Genomic DNA, 25103 nt, shown 5'->3' on the forward strand with positions numbered 1-25103 from the left:
TGCAGCCTAAGAAAATAGAGTGGTTTTTGTGTGCATCTATGACTCCACTAATTTAAGTATCACAGCATAGAAGGTTGGGGGCCCAACTTCACTTTTCAGTCTTCTGGTTTCAACTTATAAATATATAAAATGGTAGGAGTTAGCAGATGAATGAAGCTTCATAAATGAAAAAAAAATGGCACAGTATATTTGGTGTTGTGTTCTTCAATATTGGACTAGGGTGAGGTCATAAATTGTAACTATTTTAATACAGAAAATTTCAAAGCTACAAAAGGCTGGAGAAGAGCATAATACATCCTAATGTTCTCATCAACACCCAGTTTTAACCGTTAGCAACTCAGGCATAGGGCCATCTTATCTCTCTTCTATGCGCAGACCTCAGCCACACGGAGGGTGTTGCAACTCTTTTCCCAGACATTGTTACATTTCATCTATAAACATTGCAATATGTATCTCTAAAAGGCACAGTATTCTAGGTCTGCAAACAAGAACTAATCCCATGAACTTCAATTTACAGTCAGGTTTCAAATATCCCTCATTATCACATAAAATTTTCAGTTTGTTTGAATGAGGAACAGTGGCACTTTTAATATATTTCTTAATCCGTAAATTGCTTCTCTGCATTTTCTTTGTTGAAGAAATCAGGTCACTCATAATGTAAAATGCACAATCGGGATTGTACCAAGAATAACTTTAACACTACTTTTGACTTTATTACTTGTATTTTAAAGGGAAAACTTGCTTCCCCTTATACGAGTCATCATTTTAAATAAATAAGAATGACTTTTACCTCACACCAGATATATGTCTTATTTTCCTCCTGAAAAACATTTCCCTATATTTCTCTGAGTATGACAACAGAACATTATGGAAAAGGAGTGGAACTTCATCGGCCGTGGGAGGCCAAATAAGCCTTCTTTTCACTGATTCTTACAGTTATGAAGGACCTTAGGGAGCTTTTAACTGTTGGAGAAACTGAGCATCACAGAATACAGGCTAGAATAATTATTTTTAAAATTTGCTTTTTGGGTTATAGAGTTCCTCAGAGATGAACCAGTTCTGCAGAGATGTTCTACTTCATAGGATTAGAGGTGGAGTTTGGGGTGGGGGGGGTGTTGATGAGTGGAGGTGACATATGGAACATATGCAGAATCTGCCTTTTGGTTCTTCACTGACAAGGCTGAGCTCTGTTCAAGGATATCCCTGGTGTCGTTGTTGACTTTCTAAGCAGTGGAGTTTAGTATAGAATAGTAATGGACAGCAGTGCTCGAATCAGGAGTTTGAGTTGGATACCGCACTCTGGCTATTACTGCTTACTTTCTCTAAATTCCAGGTTTCTCATGTGAATAACCTATTGCAGGGAGTCCCGTAGCTTGCTCAGTCCTAGGAAAGGATTGCTTTTCCCAGTGCCACAGACATCAGGCTTGAACTTGGGACTTGGCTGTTCCTGTTCGCTGGAAGGCAAATACATTCCACTCAGAATTCAAGAACTAACCTGTGATTTGCTTTGACCAATAAAATATGAGGAGAATTGAATTGTGCCATTTTTAACATATAGTGATTCACCGTATCGCTCCTTTCCCTTCCCAGGAACAGCAGTGACCCAGAGGCTACATAGCCACGATTGATTTGCAAGGGCACCCTGAGTGGACAAGAAATTCATGTTCATTGTGGAATGTCACTGAGATTTGAGGGGTTAGATAACACAACCCTGCTTGATAAAGAAGCAAAGGCATATTCTATTACCCTCATCAGGTGTGGCGGAAATCAAACGCAGCCGTATAATTGGAAGCTTTTAAGTCAGTGTAAAACATGTACCTCTGCTGTATGTTATTTCTTGAAAATGAATATTATATCCTCAACCAGAGTGCAAGAAACTCAAGAAAACTACAAATTATACTGCGTTTTGATAGTTTAGAATATATGGCCTGCACACTCTTTTGTTTGCCCAGCATTTGAAGTTACAGTGTGTTAAGGGTGTGACTCTGACAAGTATAAGCTCCACGAAATTAGGCAAATCACTTAATTTCTCTGAGTCTCATTAAAATTGCTGCCTTGCCCTGCTTTTGGCAGCAAGAACTATAACTATATAGAAGGTTTGGTTAACTCCTTGGAACCACTTCATGTTTTTTAAATTATAGAGGTTTTATTGCATCTTTTAATGTCTGGTAGGGTTAGCTCCCCCACCCTATAGTACTTTTATATTTAAAGACTTTATTCTTTAATCAGTACTTCTTATTTTAAAAAATTATCAAGAAAATATAACCAGAAAGGTAAAAATTGGTGGTGGAGAGCAGATAAAATTTTTTCTAAGTATATGTGATGTAGTAATACTTACAAAGAAATATATAAGACAGTCAATTTTTGATGAGACAAAAGTTAAAATATATAAAGCTTTAAATAACTGTATAGATCTTATCAAAGCTGAGAATCACTCTTCCTACCAGTGAAGTCATATTTATTTTATATCCCCTGTTGACACTTCTGATATTAGACAAATATCTTTGTAACAAAGTGTTTTTAAAAGTTACAAAAACATCAAAAGTCAGACTTAGTTTAAAGTTAAGAAATAAAAGAGGAATATTATGATGTTTGTCAACTTTATTTCATGTGAAAGGATCGATACTGTGTGAGTTTTGAGAGTGGTGTTTCAAAATGAGTTTATCTCTGGAGTTGGAGTAAAGCCAGCCGGCAATGTTGACTACTGTTACAGATTTTAGGGAAACCACAATGAGCAAAACGAAGTCCACATCGTTATGGAACTTATTCTGTTGTGGGGTTGAGAAGGGGGGAGTTGAAAATAAAAAAAAATGTATATAATATATGGTAAGTACAGACTACAGATGATGGAGGACTAGGCAAGACATGGGAGGGGGCTTTGTGTGGGGTCTGCTCTACCAAGGTAACCTGTGATCAGAAGTGGAAAGCAGTGAAAGACATAGGGAATGAACCCTGTAGTTACATGAGGGAGAGCATTTCATGGAAGTCAATTATGGGACAATACTCAGCGAATCTGAGGAGTAATAAGGAGGTCACATGGCTGGAGCTGAGTGAGCAAGGGACGAACGTGATGGGATTCAAGTTTAAAGAGAAAGCAGGGGATAATGAGATGAGATGCCTGAGAGTGTTCCAACTGATTGGAGGGATTTGGATTTGAATCTAAGTGAACCAGGCAGCTGATGCAGGGTTTTTAGACATGATTTAATTTAACTTTTGAAGAGATTCCTCTGGCCACTCCATTGAGAATAGATTCTTAGGGGGCACTGGTGGAAGCAGAGAGATCAATGAGGTGGCTTGTACAATAATTCAAGTGAGAAATCTTGAGCCTTGGACAGGCATGGCTGTCATAGAGATTGAGGGAAATAGTCTATTTCTGGATATATTTTGAAAGTATAGCAAGCAGATTATGATGAAGAGTTAGATGCTGAGCTTAGGAGAACAAAAAGGATGATGACTTCAGTGTTTCATGCTTGAGCAGCTGGTAGAATGGAGTTGCCACTTATGAATCGGGGGAGGCTGTAGGTGGGTGGGTTGGGGGAAAGCCTACTGTATACCTCCAGGGGTTGGAATATTAAAGTGATGTCCCCCAGGAAGGGAACAATGAATGTTGTGATTTCAATAGCATTCTTGCTCTGTGTAACACTCTTTTACTCCTAATTACCCTGTGTTCTCAGTTCTTTTTTGTATGTGATTCATAACAAGGTACAATGCTTGCTGTATCTCTTTCATCCAACAAATGGGATTTGTTCACAGTTGTAAATTTCTACTTATTATGGAGCATGCATTTTGTTTCTTCAACCAGATTATAAATATGTCAAAATATGAATTCAAGTCTTTTAGCTTCATCCTAATTACACATAGGATATTTCTGACCACCGAGTCTTGGATCACGCATGCTTGTCCCAGTTTGATTTAAAACTTGTTCATCTCTGGAAAGTATCACATATCATTAACTAACAGAAGCACAATATGACAGAGAGCATCTCTTTGATATAAACAGTAGGCAAATTGAAGGGATGTGGTTCAGGTTAATGTTGGTTGATGAGTATTTCAATTTGTGAAGCTTCCTTTCCTTTATGCTTGCATTTTGTCTACTTCCCTCCAAGGTTTAATTTGAGGTTAGTCTTTGTCTACAGTTAATAATAACAATGATAAAGATCTTTATAATCATCCTTATTATAGCACTTTGCAGCAGGACACAAGACAGTGTATCCGAGTATTGCCTAAAAATTCCAGACTTTGCAGATAAGGTCTTCTTACTTAGGGAAAAACCTATTTAAAGAACATTTTATACGTGAAAGGGCAAATACCCTAATCATGTTCCAGGTTCAGGAGCTTGACAACTGTTTTTCTATTTACTTAAGAACAAATCCTCAGACAAGTTATTTCTTTCTCATCACTGCTCAAGTGACACCTTCCCAGAGAGTCCTTTCTTGATCATCTTATATAAAAGAGTATTGAATCCTGCTCTTCTAATCCCTTTTGTCCCCTGTCCCCAATACTGTTATTCTCAATAGTGGTTATAAACACCTGCTGTTATATGTTTGTTATTTGTGTTCTACTTGTCTCCCTCCCTACAACCGCATCTCCTGGAGAGCAGGGATTTCATCTGGTTTATGCATTGCTATATGTTCTGTCCCCAGAAAAGTGTTGATGTTAACTAAGTATTTATCAAATGAAGAGCTGGGTGAAAGACCAGGTTTAGGATGGGAAATGGTAAACAAAGAAGCTGTAAACCGCTTTGGAAAAGACCAGGTCCACTGTTTATTTTATTGGGGGATGAGCAGGGTTTCCGGAAGTGATTTGGATGTAATTGATCAATTATCATCCTGGGGGCAGCCTTGACACTTGTGTTCAATTGACTTGGGTCCAGAGGGAGCAGAAAGGGATTTTTCCTGGTAACACTGGTAGATAAGGAACTGTGCATCCGGGAAATATTTGGTCCATGTCTTACACTGATTCCCATTAATATCAGCTGAAATTTCAGTGGCTCTCTGGTAGCCAAGTAATTCTTAAACCTAAAATCTCCATTCTTACCCAAGTTGATTTCTTTTGTTATATCATTGTTTCCTATGTTAAGCCTTGACAAAATTTATTGCAGGCTTGCCAACAGGGAGCTGATGGCCACATGTATCTCCACCATGAATCCATGCATTAGCCACAGTGCAGGGAAATGAAGAGCTTCACACACTGAATTCAGTTTTGATGTGGCCTGAGCTCTTGGCTCATCTCACTCTTGCTTGGCAAGATTGTAGTCTCCTTTCCCATATTCTTCCTTACTTTCTATAAATTCTTGGCAATTATCGATATTCTCCTGTTATGATTCTACACATTCTATTTCCATGATTTATTATTCATTTCTCTTTTCGATTAAGTTGTGTTATGTTCATATCCTTTCACAAGACTGAGTACCACCCAGCAGGAAGCCAGGCTGGGGAATTGGGAACCCTGTGAATGGAGACTGCTATAGGCATCTCTTGTCCTTTATCTAATTCCCTATAGGAAACTATCGTTCACTGTAATGCATGTTTACTACCACTCATCTGTTTACCAGGAAATGAAAGGAAAGACTGCAGCCCCATCGTTTGGATCAAATTAGATCAGTGGGAGCAGTAGCTGCAATGGGAACATGAGAAGTCAGACAAGAGTGAACTTGAGAGGCACAGAGAATCTGACAGCTGAGAAGGGTGTCAAGTGGAAATCATGATAATGAAGACACTCGCTAAGGATCCTGAGATGTATTTAGGGAAGGGCATGAAACTTGTCCACATGGAATAAGGATGAGTTATGGAGGATGGGAAAACTAAGGGACACTCAGGTCATAGTAATAATAACAAAGCACTAGCTATTACTCCATTTATTACTCTATGCCACACACTGTAATGACTATGTTTCATGAATTATTTTATTTAATTTTACAGCAACACCATGCAATAAATACAGTACTCAATGCTGTCGCTTCCATGTTAACGAGGACAAGCTAACAAACGTGGAGGTGTGTTTTTTTCTTTTGTCTGTTCAGGTTTTTATTCTTTGGTCAGTGATTTCCTGAGCTGTCCAAAGATAATGGACATGGTCTTCAGGAGTAAGGAAGCTCATCCTTACCAGCTTGCCCAAAAGCCACAACAAAGTCATTTTCCCAAGGAGAAAACATGATTACTTTGGCACAGAACAAAGGCTAATACATCCTGTCTAACCATAGGGATCTTATGTATGCATCTTATTTTTTCTATATGCTAACAATTCCACTGAAGCAAAAGTCAGAAGCAGATTGGTCTGGAGTTTCTTGTGCATTTTTAACAATTAAGGACAAGTAAAAAGTCTGGCAAGGGAATAAAAAAGAGGTTTTTACTACTTAAATACACTCTTAGCTTTTCACAATGGATCTTGTACACAATCCAAAAAAGCATTTAAAACAATGAATATTCAAGTACATTAGTTTGATTTGACAGAAAACCAATACAAATTGAATAGAACTAAGGCATTTGAATCTAGAATTTGGTCTCTGTTTCCATTTATTTCCGTGATATGGCCCCGTTTCCTTTGCCTTCTCCTCCGCCATTCCTCAACTTTTACTTTTCTGTTTTAGAATGTTTTCTACACTTAATATTGGCTATTATACATCAAGGTATAAAGATGGTGTGTATTTTTCCACTCAGAACCTATTAGAAGAAATAATTACAAGATGCACTAAGATATAAGCACTACTGGGAAACACAGGTCTTGCTAGGTAGCTGCTTCTTATCAATGTCTCTAAACTGTAGATGGAAAGCATAAATGTTTGGACAGATTGTTTTCTGTACCACAACTAAATTATGATTTGAGGGTACAAAATATAAAAAAATGAGTTTTCATTGGTTTAGAAGATAATTAAGAATCAATACAAAATTAAACCCAACTGCATTTTTAATCGTATAAGTTTATATTAAAATCTTTCCTAAGGAAATGATAGGAAAAGATGAAAAAATTAACATATGTTTTCTATAAGACACAGAAATAAACTTAAACCATGGAATCATCCTCAAACTTTGTCACAAATATCTAGGGTAACCTAGGCTTGACAATTTATATTGTGAAACTTAATTTTTTAATTAAAAAGTAAATCTCATAATTTTTAATATAAATGCTGGCAAACTTAAAAAAATAATTTAGAGAAAGCCTGTACTCTAAAAACAAACATATTTAGAATTTTATATACCAGGGTCTACTAGAATGACCAATGTGGACACCTTATGGGCTGATTTTTTTTAAAAAGCAACATTAGACTAGAGACCTCAGGGGGTCCTTCAGCAACATAAACAGGAAGAAATGATCCACCAGTACTGAAACAGTCAATGGTAATGACCTTACGGTCAGGTCATCCTGCAATTCATAAATCACACCTGCTGATCTTAGCACTGGCCATCAGCTATAACAACAGTAAAACATTACTATTTTATCTTTGTTTTCTTGGTAAGTGGCTGCTTTTAGGAATAATATTGAGGCAGTCCCCAAAATCTAAAAGGAGAAAAATAAAACTGCTCTTTGAAAGTTAAACTTTGAGATCACAAACAATGTTGATACATTCTAAAACAAGAACAACAACAATGTAAAGATATAGTGCCATTTCTAACCCTTTAAGACTTAATATGTATCTCAGCCAAATATGTTCTTTTAGATCTCTAAAGAAAGAACATACTGATCAAAAATGAAATTGGACAGTCATGGAAGCATAGAAAAAGGAATCAAAGGCAACCTATGACAGGTTCCAACAAAGCCCTGGAAAAGCGAAGGCTCTGTATTTAGTGGTTCTAATGAACAACATCCTGCCTCCAGCCTATGTACTCCCATCCTAGCCCTTCCAGCCCAGCCAGCTGGCGGCTCAGCATCTGACTCCAGTCAACAAGAAGTGATCTAAGTAAGAGTTTTCTTTCTAGCTAATTTATGAGGATGAAATGCACTGATCTGCTGATGTGCATATTGCACAGGCTTTGAGATAGTCATATTTCCCATTATAAATGAATAGATTTTTTTTTTTCAGACTTAAAGACCAGCCTTGGTTGATAAATGCATTCTTAGTGTGCTGAGCAAATATAATCCAACCCTACCAGTTTGAGGGTTGGATTCTCGCTTGAGATAAATTGATTAAGTTAATAAATGACAAATTCCCATGCAGGCATTTTAGGAAATAGTATACACTACTTTCCTTCCTTCAGCTTATTAAAACCTCCTTTGTACCACAGCAATGACTTAAACATTAGGTTTTTGTTTTGTTTTGTTTTGAGCTTTAGAGAAATATTAACTACTCTTTATACAAATAAAAGAAAAGAAATAGAAAATTAATTTCTATTGAATAGATAAAGAATGCCAATAACATATGTTGCAAACTTTACTCCCTATTCCATTTTAGCCTTTAGAAAAATGTGACTTATCTCTAGGCATTATTTACCAATAAACATATTCATGAATATATTTTGTAAATGATATCAAAGTTGACAGCAGCAATAATTGTAACATTCTTCCTACTTTAGTCAGTAAAGAAATGTTTCATTTATTATTGGAAATAGATCAAATGTAGTAAGCAAAGTTGCTACTTTTTAACAAAACCATTATTATATCGGTGGCTATGTGAAAAAGAAGTGTCCCTTCTGAGTTAAGTGGGGTTTAATTTCAGACACCTTTAGCTGTCAGGAACCTTATGTGGTTTAGCGACTACCCTGGATTTTGAAGCCTGATTTCATGTCACAGAGGAGGGAGAAGATCCGAGCAAACACTGTACATTGTAAAATGACTGCAATGAGTTGAGGGCTCTTATGTTGGTAGTGAGCCTGGGCCTCAGACTGAGCACGGACCTGTGCCCCAATGCAATTATTCTTATCGTCAGTGGGAATCTAGCTCCCCCTGACATGTTATCACTCCTGGTCACCTAGGAGACCCACACAGGTTCATTTGCCAAGAATGCCAGAGTTTTTATTTTCACATTGATGGAAATCAAACACAATCACTATCCATTTCATCATAAACACTGGAGAAGCCAATATCAGAACATTGGTAGTCAAGGGACCTGATGGCTCTAATTTCCACAACCTTCATTTTAAAACTCCCTCCCATTTAGGAAATTCACATGTAGTCTTAACTATAAGGCAAACATAGTGATGCAGCCTTCAGTTGGGTGTGAAGAGTCTTGAGTTTTAGTCTTGACTGCCTTTCTTGTATTATCAATAAAATTAACTGCACATTGATTTTGGTTCTCAAAATTTTCACCACCAAGAATCCTTGCTATTTCCATTTCTCTGTAGTTTGAATGAGCTCATCTACCAGGATTTACAAAGAGGAAGCTGTGTAGGAGGTAAGGGTTGAGGGAATAATATTTATTACCTGCTATATCAAACACTGTAGATATCTATTAGCTGCTTTCATTCCCATGGCAACCCAATGAAGTAGGGGGGGCTTATCCCCATGTATAAAAAGGAAACTTAAGTTTTAGAAGAGTCTAAGGGCAAAAAGCTCATAAGTATTCCTGGGGCTTAGAAACTCTGAATCCATGTTCTTCCCATATTACAAATTTGAAAATGAACTATTAAGTAATTGTCATAATTTTATATTTCATGATTAAAGACGGGGAATACCATGATTTAGAATTTCTGTTCAGCCAGTGAAAATGAATTGCATGGTGAGAGGGGGCCTAAACGATTGCATGTGCTATAAAACAGCCTTGTAGGTCTAAATTATTGAAGGAGGTTGAGATAAATAATCTAAGGGAAGGAGGTGTCATAAATGAGGTTAGTCAGGGGGATGTTCTATTGCAAATGGAGGCAAGCTAAGTTTTCAGTGTGAAATAGATCAATGACATGATCTGATTAGTGTTTTAGAGATGATGTTGGAAACTAGAAGGCCAATAATTAGCCTTCTGGGTCAGGGCAAGAGAGAATGAGATTCACAATAAATTCTCAGCCTATATAAACTTATCTGGGGAAAATGTACTCATTTAGTTAGGTATTTGAAGCACCAAAATAGCTTATAATTGGGGTGACTGGCTAAAACACTTAAAAGACATTTTATTATTAAGTAATAATAAATTCATAGAAGGTATGAAGAAATGTACAGAAAGAACTATATAAATCATTTATCCAGCCACTCTATAGGTAATACCCTTTTGAAAGAAAAATATAAATTTATCTATGCTTTACAACGTACACCAAATTGATCATAATTCAAAAGTGATCATCATTTCAAAATAAGTAACAATATTCTAAAACTACTAGGAGAAATAAATATATAGTTATAGTCTCTTGAAGAACATTTCAGCTTTCATAGACAAAACAAACACCATTCAGGAAAAAAAAAGAGGTAATAATACATATACTTTTGAAAAGTTCTGTATGTTAAAATGCAAATCATCAATGAGCAAAAAAAGCTACGTGTGATGTTCCAGGCCCTACCATGGGCTTTCCCTGACAAGGCACATGGCAGGAAAGTGGCCTTCCACCCAGCAGACCTGGGGCACAAAAAATGCATTCTGTTCTCTGAAGGGACTTGTGGTCAAGGACTTGAGCTCACATGGCTGGCCATGTTCCTTCTGGACCTGACATTCCAGAAGTAAAAATTCAATCATCATCTAAAACTATCTGCCAATTGCAAAGGCGCGAGAGAAGGAATTTCTTCGTGTTGAGAGGTTGTGGTAGAGGTTGTTTCCAGGACAAAAAAGTCAGGAAATTTCTCTCTGTGGGTATTTTCCCCTAAGAAACTTGAAGGTTGAAATAAGGGTCAGAGTACTAAAGGGGAGAGAGGAGGAAAGACCATACCAGGCACTAGGGGCAGCACACACAAGCACCTGGTGCAGGAGCGAAAACAGTGGGCTTGATGTTCTGTAGCACAGAGAGAGGTGGAGTATATTTCAGCAAGTTCAAGGTGGTGCTTAGGAGGTATACGGTGGCGAATTGTGTAGCGGAAGGGGAAGCAATAAGGTATGTTCCGAAGAGATAGATTAATAATTTCCAGCATTTCCCAGAAGGTATAGAATTAGAACCAGCTTTATGTGGCCATTTGAGATACCCATATTCCAAAGGCCATAAAAGGGTAAAGAAGTCAGGTCCACATGTGTTTTCCATAATCCATGATGAGCTCCCGTTGCTTTGCATCCCCAACCTAAATGACCAGAATCGGTTGGTTTACTGTAAGCAGTAGCCACCCCCCACCCCCACCCCTGCCTCCCCTTATCCATGGCTTCACTGTGTGAGGTTTCATTTACCCGTGGTCAACCACAGTCCAAACATATTAAATGGAGAATTTCAGAAATCAACAATTTATGTGGTTTACATTGAGCACTGTTCTGAGTAGCTTGATGAGATCTCATGAATCCTGTGCTGCTGTCCCACCCCATACGCAAACCCCCCATATTCCAGGTCTCCACCTGGAGATGCTCCCCGCCCATTAGTCACTGAGTAGCCGTCTTTTTTACAGGGCTGACTGCTGAGGGTTTGCAATGCTTGAGTTCAAGTCCCCTTATTTTACTTTATAATGGCACTTGCAATTCGGACGTGCCAAAGAGAAGCCGTTAAGTGCCTCCTTGAAGTGAGAAGGCGAGTAAAGTAGAATAAGATATTGAGAGAGAGAGAGAGAGAGAGAGAGAGCCCACATTCAGATAACTTTTTATTACAGTACATTCTTATAATTTTTCTGTTTTTAATAGTTGTTTTTGTTAATCTCTTACTGTGCTTAATATCTAAATTATATGTTATCATAGGTATGGATCTATAAGAAAAAACAGTGTATTTAGTGTTTACAGGGCTCTGTACTAGGTGCCGTTTCAGTCATCCACTGGTGTCTTGAATGTACCCTCTTTGGATAAGGGGGACTACAGTATTCAAGCTTTAAGATGTAGCTTGTTATCCAAAAGCAGATAGGTTTGTGTCACTGTGTCACTTCCCTACAAAGTATTAATTATTGATTCCCAAGAAATTTCAGTGTAAAATATGTTTTTCTTTTTTTCTTTTTTCTTTTTGGCTTTTCATGTATGGCCTTAATGATGTTTCTGCTGTTTACTGCTCTTGAATCATCTGCCACCTCTCTTTACTCCATTCATACATAGAAATTAATATTTTTTCAGTGTGTTAGCCTTTTTGATAGGAAAATAAGCTGTATTTTTTTTTATATATGTCCTTCATCCCACCCACTTGTCCTTTTTCTCCTTAGAAATACTCATGTACCCTTCAGTTTAAGTAAATCTATTCTTAGAAGTCTCTCCATAATAACCCTCTTTTTGCCTTGACACTAAAACTCTACTCTGTTTTCTTTCTTTACATTTTGCATCAAATAATTATAATTGTTTTTTCTCACCAAATCTTTGATGGCATTGAAAAAGTATATATTTTACATTGATTTCTGTATTCTTGCTTAACATGATAGAAGCCACATATTTTGAATAAATGAGGAGTATCTATGCATATATTACAAATTTTGTCCCATATAATAATCAGTTCAACACATTCCTGTGTTATTACATTAGGAAGAGGAGAAATTCTGATTAATGTACTATGGATTATTTTTGGATACATGTAATATTATTTTAATCATTTTATTATTAAACTGCTTGGATGGATATTAGCTTTTTATGTACGTGGTCAGAGTCAAGGTTCTGGAAGAACCTTGTGGGCCTCATCTCTGTACTCCCAGCAAACATCTACCATAGATTATCACATATAGTTGATGCTTTTCAATTAGTTATTTCTTTTTAAAAACACAAGGACAAGGATTTAAGTGTGACTTTTCTACATCTGATATTTTACCAAATTCTTCTCATATCTTTTGCACATAGGTTGCGTCTCCTATTCCCACAGCAAGGCTGAAATGGAAATTTAACTCAGATTTTGTACTTGACATCCCTACTTAGGCTGTTCTTAATAAATGCAGTTGTTATTTCTAAGCCAGTTGTTGTAATTATATTTTTGTTGGCTTTCTTCATTATATTTCTTCTCCAGATGGTCCACTACTTAAAATGTTGGCTTTCCTCCTAATATCAAACTATAGGAATATTACACCATCTTCTTTTAAAAACAAATCTCAATTGGTTTCTTATTTGCCAATGGCTAGAACTTTGAAAGTCCTCCTCCTGGGACCCTTCATATCTCAATGATTTCATTATGGAGGAGAACCCTGTGGAATATCCTGTTTTTCATTTTAGTCTGAACAACGTTCTGGCAAAACTCTGATACCATGGATTATATTTTTGACATCCTTACTTTTATATAAAACATTACAAAATCATTCTCCTCTGAACATTCTGCTGAATTGAAACTCATGAACTACCTGACTCATGACAACATCAACTGGAAAACAAGGCCATTTTTTTTATAAAACAAGCAAGAATAATGATGTGTAGTGAGAGGCTTTTTAGAATTTGCAGCTCAAACAGAAAGGCATTTTGAGTCTATCTCTAAATTTTAAAGGGCGTCGCCATTTATGCTCATTTGTTTAACACAGGAAAGCCAGCACATGTGGAACTATTCTCTTTGCTTCAGTTTCCTTTTCTTTTTTAAAATAATAATAATAATAATAGTACACATCATCTCATTGCTTTCCCTGAAAACATAGCAAATTAATTCATGGAAAGTGCTAAGAATAGTGCCTGATTAAAAAGAGACCCTCAATAAATGTTAACTACGATTAGTACCGGTATAATTTGATATATTGTGCTAGTCTTAAATGTTAGCCATAGACCCACAATTACTAAGTGTTTATATAGATATAATTAGTGAGATTTACCTTTGGTGATACCTTCCAGCCTCTGTTATTAAAAAAAAAACAAATAATAAGAACCACATTCACATGAATGTTTTTTTTTTTTTTTTTTTTTTTTTAATATAATCAGTTAATTTAACTTAATCCAGGGACAGAAATGATTCAGGTTTAAGTGCTACTCTGTGTAAGCATTTCAAACCTTCACAATTTAACACTGAGGCAGTTACTGAGAAACAAAAGTCCCCAACCAGAGAAAGAATAAGGGAGTTGAGAAGGTAGAGTAAGGAAAGCTTCCGTGGCTTATAAGGGGAAGGCACATGACAAATTCTGGGGGAAGAATGTCTTGTCATTGCTAATAACATCCTGGCACTCCATGATTTCACTTCAGAATCAGTGTCTTCATGGCTTGAGGGGACTTCCAGTCATTAAAAGACATGTTTCTGTCTGCGTTGTCACACAGTTAGATGACAGTGTGACTTTGTATACTAGAATATACTGTAGGTAACTATAATGGTGAATATGGTGAGTCCACACCAATTCTATTACCTAACATATACCCTGTCTTTAGCATGGTATCTGGCCCATTTGTTGATCATATAATCAATACTATGTAATGAAATAGTAAAACAATGGATGTAAAAAGAAATAAGTATTTCTTTGTACACAGTTCACAAATTAAAAGTGGTAAACATGTAAACAGTGGTTCTGAATTTTAACTGAAATGCCTGGGAACTTAGAAAATTCAGAATCTCAAGCTGTGCCCCAGACCAGTTCAATCAGAATCTCTGGTAGTGAGATCCAGACCATAATCTCATGTTTAATAATCTTTCTAACTGTGTCTACCAGGTAGCCCATATTGATAACCACTGTCCTAGACCAAAACCAATAGGACACACTAGATGTGATACAAAGAATGACTGACAAAAAGAATAAATGATTACCTTATAGGTCAATACTATTAAATTTGTTTGGTTTCAAGTTATTTCACCGAATATTTTTACATCTAAATGTCCAAATTCTCATATTCAATATTTCAAAAATAATAGAGATTATTTAAATATATCTACTAAAACTAAACAAACTTAACTCACACCATTATAGTGATACTTTGCCATTAACACTGATGCATGGGCCCCGCTTTGTGCCCTTTGGTTTCAGGAACAGATTAGCTTATGACCTTCAGTACCTGTTGGAATAAGGGGCTATGCTTTGCTTTCTCTGGCACTTTTTCTTCTAACAAATTTAACAATAATAAATAAAGGAATAAAAATAATAAATAACAATTACAAATTAAATAATAAATGAATAATACATAAAGTGAAGACACACGTAAGAAAAATTGGACTTGTTTTTAGAGGATATGATCTTTTATATAGAAAATCATTTCAGAATTCATCAACTGATTTAATAAATTTGTAGGATACAAAATCAATATACAAAAGCAGTTAACATTTGTGTACACTAAAAATGAAATATCTAAAAAAGATTATCCATCCAGTGAGGATGGACCTGGAATGTATTATGTTAAATAAAATAAGACAGACAAAGACAAATATTATATTAAGTCACTTTTATGTAAAACTTAAAGAAATCAAACTCATGGAAAGAGAGGAGAGTGGTAGTCACCTGGGGCTGGGGGCTGGGAGTCGGAAGGGGAGGTGATGCTCAAAAGGTACCAACTTCCAGTAATAATATGAATAAGTTTGGAAACCTAATGTACAGCATGAGGATCATAGTTAATAATACTGTATTATGTACTTGAAAGTTACAGAGAGAGTAGATTTTAAATGTCTCGCCACCAAAAGGAAAGGGAAAGCAAGTGACATGATGGAGGTGTTTGCTAATGCTACGCTGGTAGTCATTTTCCAGTAGATATCAAACCAACGTGTACAACATGTCTATCAAAGGATTAGGGGGCCTGTGGAAGTAGTAATTGCAAAAAATGCTAAAGGCAGTTCCACTGAGGAAAACAGCTTTGTACTAAAAATCTGACTAAAATAAGGCAACAAATAATGTAGGTATTTGAGGAATGAGCATGTTTGACAGAATCCTGAGCCAGGTATATTGGAGTTTTTCAAAATAGACCACACACAAAAAAAATCAATGTTGAGATGGTCAGTAAGAAGAAGGCTTGTAGGATATACGTCAGGGAAACAGAAGTGAGAGAGCAGCTCATCGAAACTTTACAGACAATTGTAAAGGGCTGAAGTTTGTATTTTGGGACAAGTGACCAGTCACTGGAGGTTTTGATGTGTATTTATCTTTCCTCTTAGGAGAATCACTATTCTATTATTAATGCCACAGTTTAATCATCCCTGTGTTTGCATTCTACATAATTAGGGTTATATTGGGTTGGCCAAAAAGTTTGTTTAGTTTTTTCCATACAATGGCTCTAGTAGTGCTTAGTTGTCTTTAACTCCATTCAAAACAATTTTGTTAGATTGTATTGTGACAGCTGTCATAACATCATGCATTAAAAAACACCTTATCAGGTGGGGGAGGGGAAAAAAACCTTATCAAAATTGGTGAATTTTTGTGCAGCCATTTTAATATTGAAGATGGAAGAAAATACACAACATTTTCAGTGTATTATGTTTTATTATTTCAAGAAAGGTAAAAACACAACTGAAACGCAAAAGAAAAGATTTGCAGTGTATGGAGAAGGTACTGTGACTGGCCAATGTGTCCAAAGTGGTTTGCGAAGTTTCTTTGTACTACTGACACTTGGGCAAAATAATTCTTTGCTGTGGGGTCATCTTATGCATTGGAAGATATTTAGTAACATCCATGGTTTCTACCCACTAGAAGCCAATAACAGAAGATAGCCAACATACTCAAAATATCCTAATCAATAAAGTTATTGGTGAAATAAAAATAAAAAAATATTTTTATTTTATGGAAAAAACTAAATAGTCTTTTTGGCCAGCACAATATAAGATGGGATCTTTTGTATCTGGCTTCTTTGACCTATTATTATTTTCGTTAAACGCATCCATAACTTGTGTGCAGTTGTATTTCATTCACTCACATTACCTTATGTATTTCATTGAACGGAATGTGAAAATTGTTGTATCTATTCTACAACATATTATTGAGTAGATTGCAGTTTAAGAGTATTGTGAATATGTACTGTTATGAACATTCTTTAACTGAACACTTTTCTGTTGAGTTTATTTACTAAGAGTAGAATTTCTGGTTCAGAGATTCTGTACATATTCAGCTTTCTTAATGCATGCAGTTCAGTGGTGAGAAACTAATGCCTGGCAAGTCCAAAATCTGAGCGATGAGCCAGGACAGATTTTCAGGACACAGGGGCAGAGGTAGTGATAGTCATGTCAAGGGGCCAAGTTGATCTCATTTTCTAAGTAACAGATGGCCAAAGAAAGGTTTTAAGTAGTGAATGGCATAATCAGGTTTATATTTTAATAGATAACCCTGGAAATTATGTGAAAGAGGATTGGAACGGAACAAGCAGTTTGGACACAACTGTGTTTATCTAGACAAGAGAGGTAATATAGACACACAGGAGGCAACAGCTTGGAGAAAACTTGGAAGGCCAAACAACGGCTTTGGCAGCTGATGGTTATTGGGGAATGGTGAGTGATGGCGAAGAGAGTGTTCCAGGATTCCCTACCCTGTAGTTTGGGCAGCGGTGTAGGGTCAGGGGTCTAACAGGGAAGCAGACTGTAGAAGGAAGTATCATTTCGAGGAGCACTGAATGGGTGCACTATCGGACAACAGTTTAAGGTGTCACGTGGACATCTCTGAGTTCAGTCGATATTGGGATATGAAAGTTGGAAGCCAAAACTCATGGACGAGCTGGAGATGGGGGTTTTAGAATCATTAGTACAGTTTTGTTTCAGAACTCATGAGGCTACTGAGATGACTTAAAAGGGTCCATGGAATCAGAAGAGAAGAGGCTCTAAGGTTAGAAAATTAAGGAACCACAATGTGTACCTGGTGGGTGTGGGAGGAGGCACCCTCTAAAACAGGGCACCAGCTGAGGGGAGCAGGCGGGAGGGTAAGCTGAGCATGTTAAAGAGATGAACGCAGTGACAAATGAAGCCGAGAATGAAATACTGCAAAATAGCCATTAGACTGGACACCTAGGAAGTTACTGCTGACTTCAGTGACAGCAATTTTGCTTGAGTTGAGGGGACAGAAATTAACCCAACCATTGAAAGTGAGGAGATGATTAAGTGGAATGGAGCGAACTCTGTCTTTCAGAGGAGTTTGCATGAGAAAGGCAGAGGAGTGTCCAGATGTGATTAAAAGATATGGAACAAAGAAAAGGCTGTTTTGTTAGTATTTTTTAATTATTTAATTTTTAGATTTGATTCTAGAGAGAGGGGAAGGGAGGCAAAAAAAGAGGGAGAGAAATATTGATTGGCTGCCTTCCGTATGCACCCTGACTGGGGACCAAACTTGTGCCCTGACTAGGAATTGAACTGGTAACATTTCAGTTTGCTGGATGTTTGCTCAACCAACTGAACCACACTGGCTGGGGCTTGTTTTGTTATTTTTAATCTTTTTTATACTTTAGATTTAGGGTGTGTGTGTGTGTAGGGGGGGGTAACAGGAGAGTGCTTAAGAAAATGAAAGGAATATGTCTTTTGATCCAGGCACCACATTACCTGTTTTATACATTTTCTATAACTGAGAAACAACCATTCGAATAAAAAATATTTTAGCCAATTTATAGCTGGGAAACTGAGGCTCAGAATGCTATACAGATAAATTGCCTAAGGCAACGTTAAATGGATGGCAATCTGAATTTAAAACCAGTTCTCTTTGGATCCAGAGTCTATGATTTTTCTGGTAAATCAGGCTGACTTTAATATGTATGTCATCTTAATAAAGATCTGGCAATGACCAGTCCTTTTCTGAGCTATTGAAGGAGGTCAAGCTAGCTGTTTCCCGTGCATCTACTTAACATGCTTAGAGTCAAGAGTGAGAGATCTGTAATTCTAACTGTCCCTTGATGCACTAAAGCAGATTCAACTTGAATAAATCAAAGAACAGTTCTTCTGTCTCTTCCAATCATTCACGGCAGAGTAGTTGATGCATGTCTTTACTGAACATTCCTTATTACTGGCTATTAAAGAGAAAGGCAGAAAATTGCTGCTTGGGATGGCTTTTTAACAAAGGATGCTACCAGCCTTAAGATCCAATAAAGCATTGTATTACTTTTATGACCTTAGTTTATTTGACTTTGGCTTGGCTGAATTTTAGCTAATATACCTTTGCAAACAATCTGTATTTTAAGTAAGTACCTTTTAAATTTCACTGCCGCTTGTTTATAGAGACATTTGGAAGAGCAAAGGGAGGCTGTGTATATACAGGGCATGCCATTAGAGAGATTGTTCTCTGACACAGGTGAATTGTACACACGGAGACAAACGACCCTCCCTTGAGGGCTACTGCCATGTTTTACCGAAGATGCTCCTGGGGAATTTCATGGGACCCAATGCTCTCTATCTAGAAAATGAAATAATCTTCGAGATATCCAAGCTGAATATAAATATTGACCGTTCTCCCTGAGTAGCAGATAGAGCTGCCTCACAACCCCATGGGACAGCAGGGTGTGTGGGTGGACATGACTCCAGCAGTGGTTTGATGGCGACCATTTCAGCTGCGACCTCCCTAATATACTTTGGAGCACACTTATTGATTTTAGAAGAATAAAGCTTACTGAGTGAGATATTGCTCAGCTCTGTTATGATGCTCCTTTAAAAATAAAAGTATATCACATTTTGATATTTTGGGGGAAAGAAAGCATAAGAGTTCTTGCATGCTCCTACCCTTTTCTGTCATGTAATTGTACTGATTTGTTTTAATTTTTTAACTTATTTATTTAACAAATATTTGGCGTCTATTGTGTGCTAGAGCCAAATGTACAGTTCTGAATCAAATAGATTAAGATGCTTTTCTATGAATTTGGCATTCTTTTTGGGAATAAGCTTTAAGCAAACAATTATATATATATGACATTAAAATTATAATCAGTGAAATGGGGACAATGCATTTTTTATTAATAAAGACCTCCTTAAGGAATGTGACATTCAGAAAGAAACCAGGGCTAACAGTAACAGTGAGAATTTCCTGTGATGTATGACCCAAAAGTCAGGAGAATTACAGTTTTAGTGAAACGAGGTTTTATGTTTTGCAATAGTCTAGTTTATGGTTGAAGAAGGTTGATGCAAAATGGAAGTCAACCTTCATTGAAGATACTGTTATGTTACAGAGACTTTCCACGTGCTGTCTTATTTATTCTTTAACTTAAGCCATAATATTGATGTGATGATTATCCCCACTTTAATTACAAAAATACCCAAACAAATCAACTGAGGTTCATATTGAATAGACTATCTATTCACTCAATTTAGGAACTGATTTTTTGGGAATGCCAATCATATCTTTCTATCACCAACATGACCCAAAATGTATTCTAGCAAGACTTGATTCCATGAGAATTAATGTTAATTACACACATACATACACACACACACACACACACACACACACACAGAAAGTCAGACGCAGTGTATCTATCAGGTGCACTAGCCTGAACCCAGATATACTGTCATCAGGGTGAGTCTCAGTAGATTTCACCCTTGATTTTTTTATGATGTTATTTTCTCTTGAAGACTATTCTGTAGCCCTTGTTAAAGTATTTTAAGATACATTGTAGAGGTCTGAGTACAATGGGCATTTGTCTTTACTTGTTCAGCAGTCACAGTGCCTGTCCCTTCGAGTACTTTCCCAGCAGTTTCTCATGCTTTTAGTCTAATCTTTTTGAAACTGCTGATGACAACCTTGGCCAAAATAACAACAAAGAAAAAAAAAAAGAAAGAAAGAAAAAGAAAGAAGAATCACTTTGTAGCACAGATTACTAAATTATGGCACATCCATTTTCTCTAGGAAATTTAATTAATTGTTGAGTAAACATGGCTTCCTATTGATTCAATGTTGATTACTTTCTAATATGAAAAATGGAACCATGCCATAATGTTATTTGAGCACAGCAGATTGAGTGCTCCACTGTGGAACAAATGAAATCAAAGATATTGGCATTTCTGTTGAATGAGGGTGTCTGTCTCCAGGTGAAGGAGGCTATCTTTCTACAATTTCAAAAACAAGCAAATTATGACCAAAGGGAAAATCCTATTAGCAGCAAGGCCGAGCTATGCAGAGGAAGGCCCTCATCAGTTGTGATTGTCCTGGTGATAACATAGAGCCTTTTGACAACAGGGAACAACATCTAAATGCTTCATGTACTCTCCGATTTCCAAAACAAAGGAAGGAGAGCATAAGAACATTTTACTATTATGCAAATGAAGCAAACTTTTTAAAAAATTCATCTGGTGCAGCTTCCCCCCATCTCAAATATGGTTTAAAGATGGTTTATAGCACAGCCACTATCATGAAGACAAGGGAGAAAACTTACTTTACCAAGGGATATGGTAACCCCAAATTAGTGATCATTGTAATAAACTTCTCAGGGCATTTTTTTGATGAACTTGACACACAACTCTTCTTTGACCTCTTAAAAGACTGTGTCCCCTAAACTTATTCTGGAGGCCACACCTGACAACGGAAGAAAAAGAACATCATATGTTGATGTTGAGTATTTAGTTATAAATGAAGCAAAAATGCATGGAATTGTTTCTCCTGAGTGAATGAATTGGCAGCTGCATTTTATCTTTTCTTGAAATTAAAATGTCAGGAAAAGTCTGAAATGTTCATGCCAAAATTTTATTTCTGCTTTTACTAAGAACTGTTCAGTAGACTTTTTCCAAAGTATTATTGTTGGAACTTCATGATTTATATAAAGTGGAAGGGGGATATAATAATTAACATAATTACACTTTTGCCAAAATGTGCTTTATACCCAAATCCAGACAAATCAGGTGCATTTATTCATTTTTCATAATTATAAGATGTTCAGGTTGAATATTGAAGAATTGTTATTAAATTCAAAACATAATTTGGAGGGAATGGCTAGTGAACTCTAAGTTGTACAATTTTAAAAAGACACCTCTTATTTAGAAGGGAAATCAAGTTTTCTTGTCTGAAAACATTATTGTTTTTAGTATGAGTAACACAACAAATGTATGTAAAATAATTTCATTGAAACTACACAGACACAAGACCCAACAATTTTATATCAAGCATGATAATGAAATTAAAATAAAGGTTAATGATTATTAATAATTTAACATGTTTAAACACACATTGAAATTATCTTCTTTAATGTGTTTTCATTCACTCTTTTTCCAACCTTTGCTTTATTGTTAATTTTTCATTTTTTAGAACTGAGTGAATCATGTTTCTATTTGCTTTAGAATCTTTAATTCAGACTAGAGTCCCAAACTGTACTTTCCTTGGGGGCTTCAAAGCTTACTAATACTTCTGTTTTATATAATTATTTAATATATTTAGTTAATGTAAATTTTTGACATTTCAAAAGCCAAAGTGTTCTTTTTTCATGTAGATTCTAGTTCCCCTACCACTTACTATTTTTAAAGAAAAGAAAGTGGGTCTGAATTTTCAAGCTTATTTATCTCTAAAATCATAATTCCCTCTTTTTCTTTTTGAGTCTTATTCTGTTGGAACTGTGAAGAAAGGCTTTTGCTAACAACTTTTTAAAATGTGGTCAGTTATAAGTCCCTGGTGGACAGTTACCCACATGGCCTAGGTCCTCTGAGACTTTCAGGGACACTTGCCTTGTTCTGTGAACATGCTAACAGATACATTTATTCAGCAATCTACAAAGCCATTATTATTTAACACAAAACAAGTATTCTCCAACATTTGAAGTTAGTAAAGATTATATATATATATATATATATATATATATATATATATATGATTAAAATATGGATATGGTACACTTGGAAGACAGAAAGTAAAACATAATAATTCAAATAAATAGACAAATGACTATGAAACAATCATTCAGACATAATTATTTATAAATGATAATGATTGCTATTTTTAGAGTAAAATATATCATTTAATAAGTGGGGAGATTTTACCCTGATCAAGTTCACTCATAGACTCATGAAATGTAGTCATGTTAAATCAAATGTGAATAGGTACAGGTTAAAAATTAGTAATATTAGTACTATATGATGAGGTCCACTGGTCTGTTCTTTCCTGGTAACTAGTAAAGTCTTGACCAAGGTAAACTATATCTGCTTCACTTATAAGCCTCCCAGTGTTTCAAAATTAAACAACTAGAACACTGACTCCTTGTTCTTAAAGCTAATCAAAGCACTTAAATTTTGTCTTATCAAAAGAAAGCCCCTTTACTATCAACTAATAAAAAGGAAGATAGAATCACAAGGAGTAACTACAGTTTATTCTTATAATATACTTCTTTGCACAATCACAGAGGAGGTGGAAGACAACTGAACCTGCTGTAACAACAGATCCCATCAGCCAGGAGGACAGAAGGGTCAGGCTCAGTGTCCCAGCAGCTGTAGTCAAGTCCAAGGTTGGCTCCCTGGCTGACAGAGTTGGGCTTCTGGAATGTTATAAGCCATATAAGAGGTGTTAGTCAGTTTCATGGTAATGGGGAATTAGTCTGATGACAATAGAAACATAATTTAGATCTTTGGGCCTCTGATCCCTTATCTGTGACTTTGAAATAATAAATATTAGCTTCATTGACTTCACATGATTTTAAGGAGTATAAAATAATAGAACTAAATATATTTCGTGAGAGTAAGAGATATTAATTATTTTAGTATTATTATAAATAAAATTGCAAAGCATGTCTGGTATATGCTGTCATTAAATTCCAAGAAGAAAGTACCACTGATTTTGCTATCTTAATATGTCTTGATAATTAGTTTTTATTTTTGAATTTGTTTTTATTGGTTCAATGAAACACAAGACAAAAAAATATATAGCTTTTTATTTATTACCACATTATGAGTAAGCATCAACAAATCTTTAAAAAATAAGATTTAAACAATCATGATGGCATTGGTGGAGTAGTATACATAAAGAATGTGTCTTTTTGGTTTTGGAAAAAAAGGAGTAACTTCCAGGCTTCACTGTCTCAATTAGTTGTGATGTCCTTGAAAGTGCATAAAAGTAAAAACACAGACTATTTAGAACTGAAAACTAGTTAGTGAAGGTGACCATTTCAAAGCTCTATTTTGTTCTTCTCATCCTTCGCTTTTGGATGAGTCAGAGAGGTATTTCAGCTGCAGCGCTGGCACTTAGCTGTAGTTACAATGAATTGCAGCCATGATTGCAATTGTTTTGTGATGTCTGTGGTGTCATTACCAAGATGCGATTAACAATTGCTGTATGAAATTAGTTATGCATGAAATGAACAGGAAGCATAAATACTAAAAGGGAGAGTCTGAGCACAGACTTCATCCTCATTGTCTTCCAGATCCACTGATGCTTATGCATAATGTGGTCATAAAACTTTAATTTATTTCAGAGTCAGAGGACTAGAAGGGATCTTTAAAGGTCATCTAGGACATCCCCCTGTTTCCAGGCCCTTGAGCAAACCTGAAAAGATAATGAATGAGCCCTTTTCCCAGGGGCAGATTAAAGTTCTTCTAATGATTATAAGTTGAACCAAGGCATATTGTGGTAGTAAGAGGAATTTCTTCCATGTAATAATGCATGTTGTTCATTGGCCAGTGAGTACAATGTATTTTGTTTTCATTATGCATGAAATTAATGTAGATATACACTTTATTGTTAGAATACAATTTAGGAAATTAATTGTCATTATATGCCGTGTTCTTTTAAAAGAATGACACATTGCTAAATTGTGTGTTAATTGAACTTCCTCAATACAATAGTTAAAAGCTTAGTAGAAATAGCTTAAAATCTTTAGAGGAACATGACGTGCACACACACATACATATCTCACACCATGACAGTGAATCACTCTGTAAAGTGAGGTAGTTCAATACACTTCTGAAAATTAGATTTTGTATATTGAATTCACTTAATATAAGATGTAACTGTGGATTTTTCTGAGATGAAATTATATTCTTAGTATTCTGTTCAGTGGGAAAAGATAGATTGCCATTTCTCCTTCTTGGATACTTACTATGGAATTCAATTGATATGGTTAATGATTTGGTATAGAAAACAATAGTGTTCCACATTTTATCACCCAAGTCATGCAGGTCAATATAAAAGTGAATCAAATCTCTCTCAACCCCAACTGTAAGATGGTGCCCACTAGAGCCAAAGACCTTTGAAATTCTATGCCAATATTTCTTTTCTTTTGCAAGAAGACTGCCTTCATGAATGGAGGAAGCTTTGGGTTACCGTGACTCCAGTCCCTGCTCTGTGTCCCAGCAATGATATTAGACGTTGCTAGGTTAGTTATTCTCTCTTTGACT

The sequence above is a fragment of the Furipterus horrens genome, unplaced genomic scaffold (assembly GCF_987537825.1).
Source record: "Furipterus horrens unplaced genomic scaffold, mFurHor1.1.pri manual_scaffold_3, whole genome shotgun sequence".
NCBI lineage: Eukaryota > Metazoa > Chordata > Mammalia > Chiroptera > Furipteridae > Furipterus > Furipterus horrens.